An 11,111-nucleotide genomic window follows, 5' to 3' on the forward strand; every position below is an offset into this window, starting at 1 on the left:
GGTTAGGTTTATTCAAAAAAAAAAAGGGTTAGGTTAATAGATAGATACTCCATCAAACAGGTTCGATCGTTGGGCCCAACAACAAAATTTGTAGTGGACTGGGATGGATCTTTTATGTATTAAGCCTTATTTTTATATTATTACAATTTTTATTTTGAGTTATAAATTTTACAATATTATTAAACTACTCAAAATAATGGTTAAAAAAAATTTAAATAAGTTTTTTGTTGAGATCGTTAAAATAAAAAACCGCGCTCTCTCTAGTAAGCCGTTACTTAAAACCCTATATTTTTTCTTTTCATCCATCAAATAGGAGTGATTTAGGGTCAATTTTTGACCTGATATCACACCTCTAAATTGTTTTTCTCTTTCCCTTTAAATTAAATAAGTGATTTTTACGTCTATTTAGATTTTTCTTTCTTGATTTCGTCGGTCGTCTTAGTGCGACGTTTTGTCACCGTTTTCGTGCGACATTGTTTGTCTTTCCCGTCTTGTTCAGGTGTTTGTTCAGTTTAGATTGTCAGATGAGCTTTGATCCAGTGCAAATCTAATCAATGACTTTGTCGTTGTTAACGCTTCAGATACAAAGGCATGAGTATTTCAAAGATTTGAATATAATCATATTTGTAGGCTTATGTATTTTTCTGTTTTATGTTATTATTATGGATGTTGTAAATTTGTTCATAGATTCACCCCTTTTGTTTGTAGTGAATTTATATTATATTATGATCTATCACTTTTTGAATGAATCGAAATCATTTATTTTTAGTAAATAATTTGTTCGTAGAAGAACAAAAATATGTGTATTGAGATGTCTTAAGTGAAAGCAAAAATATGTGTATTGTTGATTCACCCCTTTGAGCAAATATCCAAGCTGCAATCGAAAACGTGAAAGAATATGATTCTCAAATATCAAGGACTAGTAGGGGTAGACACTATAAGAAAACAGTCAAATTAAGACGGAACGTCGTGACAAAATTTTATTTCCGTACTAAATAAATTAAATCGGGACGGAACTTGAGACACTTTTGAGTTAAATTTTTTTTATTTTAATTTATATATATTTTTCCAACGGATTAACGTTTCTGTCGCAAATTTGGGACAGAACTTGTATTTTTGTCACAAATTTAGGACGGAATTTTTATTTCCGTCACAACTTGGTATATTCCATAAATTTAGTGGGAATTGTTGGTGGGGTTTTTTTTTTTGGTGAAAAGGGTGAGCGGGAATATTGGGGCCACTATTATATTTTTTTATCATTTTTATTTTTAATATTATTATTTATTATGATTTTCCTTAAAAATAATAATATATTGTGAGATAATTAAAAAACCCAATCCCAGTAACAAAAACATAAAACAAAAACCCAATCCCTAAACTAACGCTCTCTCCATCTCTCTCTTTCAATCTGAAGATGGAATTCATACTTCTGAAATTGATCCCTCCCTCCATCTCTCTCTTTTCTCTGAGTCCGGATACTGCTTGCTCTTTGTTGTTCTATTTTATTTTTGTTAACTTGTTGCTTTTGTTTAATTTTATGGCTTTTAATGAAATGGGTTTGTTGAAATTTTGATTTTTGGTAAAAGAGTTTGTTGAAAATTTGAGTCTGGTTAGTGGGTTTGTTATCTTATGTAACCTTTTACAAATATATAAGACAAGTTACTTGGATTCTAAAATTATAGTTTATAACCACTGTAAAATTTTGTGTGAGCACAACTACAAACTTAAGCAAAAATACCCATATTAGGTAGTGGAATTTTTATTTTTGGATACAAAATGGGATCAAAGAGGGATTCACCAATGAATGTTATGTTTGAATGGTTGGGGAAGAGATCAATGAAAGTGAAGATCTTTTTGGGAATAATGCTTGCTTTTTGTGCTTTGGTGGCTCTAACGTTTACTATCAGAGAATCAAATTTTTTCTTCAAAGCCTCTGAAACGGTCCAATTGTTGGCCTTATTTTCCTCATATACAAGCTCTATGTTCACAAGAGTTGTTATGGTAAATTTCTTAATTTTTCTTCATCAATTCCACATTGTCTAGCTTTTCTTTTTCTTCCCTTGAGGATCATTGGGTCCTTAGAGACTTAGAGTAATCTATGTTTCATTGAAAGATAAATAAACTTCTTTCTCTTTAGATGAAACACATTAACTAAACCATTTGCGTCTACTTTTGTAAAAAAAAAAAAAAAATGTTTCCAACATTGCCTTGATTAAATTGTTTTATGTACCAAAAAAATTGATATATATTTAGATTGGGAATTATTGTAAAATATTTTGGTGAAACTTATATTTTTAGGTTTGGTCTTGTCTTTTGTGTGGTTCTGCTAGAATTTATTTGATGATACACGCATTTTATTTTCTCATAGACTCATACAATGTTTTATATTGAAAGCTTTATCATTAATTAATTATCTTAAGTAGTGTAAGTGTTTGGTGTTTAGGCAATGGATGTGTCTGCACATAGAGAATGGATGTACAATAGGGTTCTCCCTGATGAAGTGGGACTGAAAATACCTTTTATGAGGGTGTGGAAATTTTTATTTTACATGCTTGTCAATTAGATCAATTTAAGAACGAAGGAACAATTAGATGCCCGTGCTTGACAGTGATTGTCTAAACAGTGAAACTCCAGATGAAGTGTGAGATCACTTATATAAGAAAGGGTTTAGGACAAATTATTTTTATTGGAAATCACATGGGGAAGAAAGACCTGCATCGGTTCCTTTAACACAACCTCCACCATCTGTTTTTGGGCAAAATGACTGTAGAGAAAACTTAAGATCATATGAGCAGATGGTAATGGATGTGGCAAGTCCAAGTTTTTCCCCCAATGATGAATAAAGTATGGATGTGAGAGGTCCAAGTTTTCCCCCTTATGGGGCTGGTAATGATGAGAGTGACACTCAACCCAAGCCTATTGATTATGATACACTAATGATTGAAGCTGTTTGAGGAAGAAATGCAAAGGGTAGAGTATATGGGCTTGGTTTGGATGGAAGCATGCACACTCGTGGCTCAACATCTAAATCCAATAAATATTCAAATTATATTGATATTGCTCGTGGTATAAGTGGAGAGGTTGAGGCTGGATTAAGGTAAACAATTGCAGAGCAACAACAAACAATCAATTCCATTATGGCTCGTCAAAACAAAATGATTGCCACATTTGCTAAACATGCAAATATAGATTTGGATTTAATGGATTTAGATGAAGATGATCACTCTGTTGATAATGCTACTCGTGGAAGTAATGCAAATATTGGTGCTGATGTGGAAGAGTAATATTGATGGTTTAGGAATGAAGGAAATTTTTTGATATTTTGTAGGCACTTCCTAGTTATTAAAACTTAAACTATTTTGGGTGTTGAGAAAAAAGTTTGATATTTGTTGATTTTTGGATGGTTATGTGCTAAATTAATGATGAAACAATTTATGTTTACTAATGATTTGAAGTATCAAATTTGGAACTTGATGATAGACACAAGTTAATATGCATAATATAAATATATATTAAATTTTTGGGAGAATATTAAAAATTGCATATAATTTATTTGTGGCAGAATATTTTATATAATTCTGTCTCAAAAGATATTTTAAAAAATAAATCAAATTTACATTAATTCCATATTGTCCCAAACTAGGAAATGGTAGAGGATATACATTCTGTAACTGATGTGTTTTAGAAGAGAGCAGTTATATCACTATCTCTTTTAGAAAACTACACTGATAATAAACTGCCATGATTGGGTTATATTGGCTTGCCGGTTTGATAAGTAGTTAACATGGATTAAAAACACTGAATCAGGAGAGTATTTTAGGAAGTAAAAATAGGCTACACCAAAAAGCAAGTATTGCCTTTATTAATAGGTATAGATATTGTCCCAAACTCCGTCACAACATTGGGACAGAAACAAATATGTGTTAAAAAACAAATAATTACATTCCGTCCCAAATATGTTACGGACGAAATAATTCTGTCACCAACTAATCGCGACAACACTATTTGCGATGAAAGAAAATTGTCGCAATTTCAGTCTTTTTACACTATTGTGCGACGGAAAATTCTGTCCCTGATCAATGTTTTTCTTGTAGTGGGAAGTGTTCACCCGAAAACTTTGAAATGCTTTCCCTGTGAAAGAATGGCTGAGTTGGAAAACCTGTTCAGGAGTTATATACTCCCGAGGTGGAATTACCCTTGAATGAACACTGCACTAGATTTTGATTTGGACGGCTACACACAATTCTTTTTTTTTTTTTGGTAGTAGGGACTGGTTCAATTATGTTATCAGATATCATTCTTTTTAGCGATTGAGACTACGGTTGTCAAAATCGGGACTTTACTTCAGGTCGAAAGGGAATAGCAAAATCGAGACTCATAAAATCGCAATCAAAGTCGAAGGATTTTACTCAAGGACTTTTGTAGAATCGATATAGGAAATAATATTAAATATATGTTATAAATGGTACAGTCATAAATGACTTAGTTTATAAGAAATCGTAAAATCGCAATCAAAATCGATCGACTTTGTCTATTTTGGGATTCTACTATGGACCTAAGTCGTTGAAAGTGAAGAAAGTCACAAAATCCTGGATTTTAGGATTTAATTCAGGATTTTCACAACAATGATTGAGACTTCATACCTTCGGCGTTTGTTATCAAAGAAGTTCGTTTTCTGGTCTAACAAGAGAGATAATAAAGTAGTACATACAATGTTACTCCTTGGAAACTCCTTTTTAAAGGCTTGCTCTCCAAACCATTCCAGTCTCAAGAGGCTCTCACAAATTATTCCTTGATGCTTTGTCATTGTTATTTCTGTGTATATATAGAGGTTACAAGACTATATGGGAAATTATAGTCAATTATTACATTTAATGAGAACAAATAAATTTCTAATTTGTGTCCTTATTTCTTAGAACAGACTAATAAATATAATAAAGAGAGCAAATAAACTTCTTATTGATGTAAGATTTTTTTCCTACATATCATTTAACTATGTACACGTGAGTATATATAGGATCGTTTCCACAGGGAGTTACGTTTAATCATAAGCATTTACACAATCGTTCACATTAAGGGTTTGGATATAATTTGTTTGTTTGTAACACTATATCCATATTTGACACTAAAGTAAAAACGAGAGGGGATCGAACTATTTCGCTTGCGGTATAAGATAACGAGCAAGCATAACAGCAGCAATCTCTCGATCGATTAACAGACTCTAGCTTTATAACCAATATTATTACAATCATTTCTACAATATCCTTCGTGTCCAAAGCGACATCGTTATTTCCAAGTTAGCGTTTAAACATTCGTGTCCAAATTCCTTAAACGATAACAAAGTCGATCGGATAACTTAATTGACCGTGTCCAGCCTGATTAAGTATCCGAAAGCATTAAAATCTTGATTAAAAGTAATTATCAAAGGTTTACAAACTTGTCAAGAGTACGTGATATAACATAAGATAGATTGTTATTCTAGTTCTAGATTCAAGAGTTTGTGTCCAAATCATCTTGAATCTCTTTGAAAGCATTAAAAGCAAGAATAACAACAATATTGAATCATTAAGCTAGAACCTTATATATTAAAAGATCAAAAGATTACATAATAGCTTGATAGTTACCTCAATACTACAAAGAAGGTGATAGTTACATATAGACATGTAAACTAATGCAAGGAATGAAGGAAAGATGAAGATTCCATGCCAAGATCCTTGATGTCTCAATGAATCTAGGGTTGAATCTACTCCTTAATCACTTGCTTTGTGTTTCTCTCTATGAAATAGCTCTAACCTCTCTCTAGAAATGTATAAAATGTTTCAATGGAATAGTGAATATCTTAGAGAGAGGGAAGAATGCTATTTAAATGGGCCTGCATTTATGCACCTGCGCTAATAGCGCAACTCACGCTAATAGCGTGGTAAGGCGGCCTATTTTCTGGCCAATAGGAGTGTGCCACGTTGGCCCTGCCCTGATGCTACGCTCCAGCCACGCCATTAGCGTAGCTCTCTGGAGTATTTACGCTAATAGCGTAGGTTACGCCAATAGCGTAGTTCTTCATGGTTGCTACGCTCCAGGTACGCATATGGCGTAGCTCTCTGGACAATGTACGCTAATAGCGCAGTATACGCTAATAGCGTAGCCTTCAAGAGTGCTCCAGATCCTACGCCCCAGGTACGCTAATGGCGTATCTCTCTGACCTTGGCCATTTCTTCATCACGCTAATAGCGTAGGACACGCTAATAGCGTGGGATCTTGAACTTTGACGTTTCTTGCTCCTTGCTTGTATTTTCCTGCACAAAAAGGGTAGAATAAGGTTTAAAAGCATAAATGACATATTTACACAATAATTGGAGTTTTCCATAGAGAATCTTGCAAAACAAGTCACTAAAATGCCTAAACTCCTATATGAAATATATCACTTTTAAACACTTATCACTTATTCATAGGGCCACCCTTAATAATTTTGAATTTATCGGCTTCAGAAATACCATTCTTCCCACTATCAAAGCATGTGCCAATTGCAGACGTTGATTCATTTGTTTCCACCTCCTCTTAAGTACTCTTGTCATCAGAATCAATTTCCAAAGTATAAGATGTTAAAACTCCAAATGGTAAGATTCTGAATACTATTTTTCGTCTTTTCACTTGCCAGACTTAGGTCCGCAACGGTAAATTTCATTACGTCAGTACAACAATTTGGAGTTTTTACCTTGAGATAGCAATGGCACGGCTGATCGGCAGAGGAATTGTCACCGTCCAATTTTGTATCTTTTTGTCCATCTGTTTTCTTCCTTGTTAGTGCAATGTTATAGGACAATATCTTATAGGACAACCTATTGATTCTGTAAATCCACTCAAGTCATTCCAATTTGCATAGTAATACTTGTGTGAAAAATGTAAACAATGCTTACACATTCAGAAATAATAAGTTTGAAGTTATTTTCCAAGGAACACTTGTGATCAATTCTTTGAAGATATTTTCCACTTTATTCCTTAATCTACTAACAATATATAAAAATCGAAGTACAACAAAATTTCATAATCGTCCTTATTAAAACTCATGATCTACTTAATTTTATGTGCATGATGGTCATTTTGCAAAATTTAATTTATTTCTTTTCTAAAAAATTAATTATGGATAATGCTCATCACAAGTGTAATCAATTTCCCCGGATAACTATGAAACTAATTTATATGCTTTTTAAAAATTTAATCTACTAACAATATATAAAAATCGAAGTACAGCAAAATTACATAATCGTCCTTATTAAAACTCATGATCTACTTAATTTTATGTGCATAATGGTCATTTTGGAAAATTTAATTTATTTCTTTTTTAAAAAAATAATTACTGATAATGCTCACCACAAGTGTAATCAATTTCCCCGGATAAAAATTAATCTACTAACAATATATAAAAATCGAAGTAGAACAAAATTTCATAATCTTCCTTATTAAAACATCTACTTAATTTCATGTGCATAATGGTTATTTTACAAAATTTAATTTATTACTTTTTTTAAAAATTAATTATAGATAATGCTCTCACAACTATAACCAATTTTAAAGGATAACTATGAAAATAATTTATTTATTTTTTAAAAAATTAATTGCGGCTCATAGTCATATCTACTAACAATATATAAAAAATTGATGTAATGTTCATCACAAGACATAAACATTTGGTGCAAATATTGAACAATGTTTTCCATATAAAATAAAAATTTAACTGATAGAAACATTACATTAATGGTTATAAAATCTACAACGGGAGCATTGCAACCATTGAATGGTTATATTTTGAAAATAGATTTGAGTTTTCAAAATATTATCATATCGAATTTTTTCCTATGCATATATAAGCATATAAAATCTTCAATGAGTGCGGTTTAAATATTAAAAAAAATATTTAATAGACACACTACATTAATGTTGATATAAATAAGTACATAAAATTTTATCATATCGACTTTCTCAAATATGTATATAAATTTTTTTTTATTCATATAATTTTATCATATCGACTTTCTCATAAATGTATATAAAAATTTGTTTATGCAAATACAAGTAAATAAAATCTGCAACGGATGCGGTGCAAACATTGATTAGCCTTTTGCATATAAAAGAAAAATTTATTTAATAGAAACACTACATTAATTTTGATTTTGAAAATAGTGAGTTTTTAAAATTGTATCATATCAACTTTCTCATATATCTACATGAAAAGTTGTTTTCACATACATAAGCAAATAAAATCCATAATTGGTGTGACGCAACTATTTAGCAATTTTTTGTCTATATAAGAGAATAATAGTTAACAGAAACATTACATCAATACTCCTAATTTTCCTTTAATATCTATAAATATTATACAATATTAACGATCTAATTATTATTTATATAATTATCGCAATGTTACATGACCCGTGCGAATACACGAGTCTTTTACTAATGGATCGAAAAAATGCATAGGGTTTCTGCTGATTTTATTCCTTAAAAAGTTCTAAGGTTCATGTGGAAATACACTTTAGATTTGCCTTGATTTCTTGCCTTTTAATGCCTTAAAGGATCTTGATTCTTATGATCATTGATCCTTCTTTTGGTGAGACAAAGAGAATAACAATATTTCTTGATCTTTGATTCTGCACATTCTTGACATTTATCAAAAGATCATATTTGTCATTTGCTTTGATGAAGATGCTTTGTTATCTTTGCTAGCGAGGTCAGAACGTTCTCGAGAACATTCTCACTGAAACATTCTCACAAAACATATTAGTAGATAACAAGATAATAAATGTAAATATGTGTTATAAAAAATGGCTTAATAGTAGTTTTCGACCCCTAACTTTCCGAAAGTTGCAATTTTGGTCTCTAAGAAAAAAACTACAAAACTGCCCCCTAAGTTTTGCACGTGTGGCAGTTTTGGCCCCCAAGACCAATTTTGACTCGGTCTACGCTGACGTGGCACCGTAAGTGAGGTGCCACGTGTTATTTTTTCATTTTATTTTATTTTAAATTCATGCAGGTGCAAAAAAATTTCATAAGTCAATGATAAGCTTGCAAGCACCTTCATAAATAATAAGCTTTCTAACATGGGACTTCAGATTAAGTAAGAGTGGAGTCAATGATCTCTATTGGGAAACCACTTGGCCATTATTACTTGCAAGCCATAACAGATCAATGGTTCAAGATTTACTTGATCTGAAGTCACCTGATAGTGCGCTTATGATTTTTAAAGGTGTAAGCATTGTATAGGCTTTTCCCACCGGTATATCTAGGCGAACTGGAACGACTTAAGTTGAATTTACAAAATCAACAAAGAAGCTTCAAAGATCTTGTTTCCCCTTTAACAATTCCCACTCCCTCAACAAGTACTTTCAGCCCAAGTGAAGCATTTAGAGACAAAGCATAATCTCCTAGAAGTGACACCTGGACTAAAATAGAGAAGGCTATTTAGTCCTTGGATTGTATATATTTGGGAAAACCTCGTTCAAGTGAAAATATTTATCCGCAATAAGAAGGTGAAGGATATACTATCATTCTATTATGGAAAATTTCATAAGTCTAACAAATATCAGGGATGGGTTGGTTGTAGGAAAATGAAAGTATAAAATGTATTTCCGGGCAAAGAATTTTCCCAGGAACAATGTTTTTCTTTTTGACGAAAAATCTTTCCACTTGAATGAAGTTCTTCCCATAAATATACAATCCAAGGACTAAACCAGCCACTTCAATTTTAGTTCAGGTTTCTCTTATATAAGATTATGTTTTGACTCTAAAATGTTTAGTTGGGCTAAAAGCATATCTTATAGGACACCCTGTTGATTCTGTAAAATCCACTCAAGTCATTCCAATTCGCATAGTAATACTTGTGGGAAAATTGTAAACAATGCTTACACATTCAGAGATAATAATTTTTCTAACATGTAACCTTAGATTAATAAAATTGAAGCTAGTGTTCTCTTTTGGGAAGCCGGTTGGCCTCGTATATGTGCAACTCAAAACAGACTAGTAGCTCAAGTTTTACTTTATTTGAAGTCACCGGATAGAGTGCATATGACTTCTGAATGTGTAAGCATTGTACACACTCTTCCCTTTGGAATCTTTGGACGAACTGGAATCACTTGAGTAGATTTTAAAAAATCAACAGAGAGGCCAGTAATATCTTGTTTTCCTTTACCAATTCCTACTCTCTCAACAAGTGTTTCGAGCCGAACAAAGGCTGTTCCAGTCAAAACATAATCTTCTATAAGTAAAGCCTATATTGAACACGAAGAGGTTGGTTTAGTCCTTAACTTGTATATATTTAGGAAGAACTTGGTTCAAGTGAAAAGATTTGTCGACAATAAGAAACACCTTGGCTAATTGAATGTTCTTTATCCATAAATGCATTTCCAGCTTTCATTTTTCTAAAACCAGTCCATCTCTGGTATTTGTCAAACTTAGTAAATTTAATATAGTAAAATGAAAGTATATCCCCCCTCTTCTTATTGCCAAAAAAAAAAATATTTTCACTTGAACGAGGTTCTTCCTAATTAAATACAATGCATGGACTAATCTGGCCTCTTCAAATTTTTGTTCAGTCTTCCCTTATAGAAGATTATGTTTTGACTCTAAAAACTTTAGTTCGGCTGAAAGCACTTGTTGAGGGATTAGGAATCTGTAAAGGGAAAAAAACAGGCCTCTCTGTTGATTATGTAAAATCCACTCAAGTCGTTCCGGTTCACATTGAAATACTTGTGGGAAAATCGTTGAAATGCATACACCTTCATAAATAATAAGCTTTCTAACATGTGACTTCAGATTAAGTAAAAGTGGAATCCATGACCTCTTTAGGGAAACCGCGTGGCCATTAGTACTTACAAGCCATAACAGATCAATGGTTCAAGTTTTACTTGATCTGAAGTCACCTGATATTGTGCTTATGATTTTTAAAGGTGTAAGAATTGTACACGCTTTTCCCATCGGCATAACTAGGCAAACTGGAACGACATAAGTTGAATTTACAAAATCAACAAAGAAGCTTCAAAGATCTTGTTTCCCCTTTACCAATTCCCACTCCCTCAACAAGTACTTTGAGCCCAAGTGAAGCGATTAGAGACAAAGTA

Source organism: Medicago sativa, chromosome 5, assembly GCF_051527215.1.
Source record: "Medicago sativa cultivar Bolivia chromosome 5, Bolivia_mono, whole genome shotgun sequence".
Taxonomy (NCBI): Eukaryota; Viridiplantae; Streptophyta; class Magnoliopsida; order Fabales; family Fabaceae; genus Medicago; species Medicago sativa.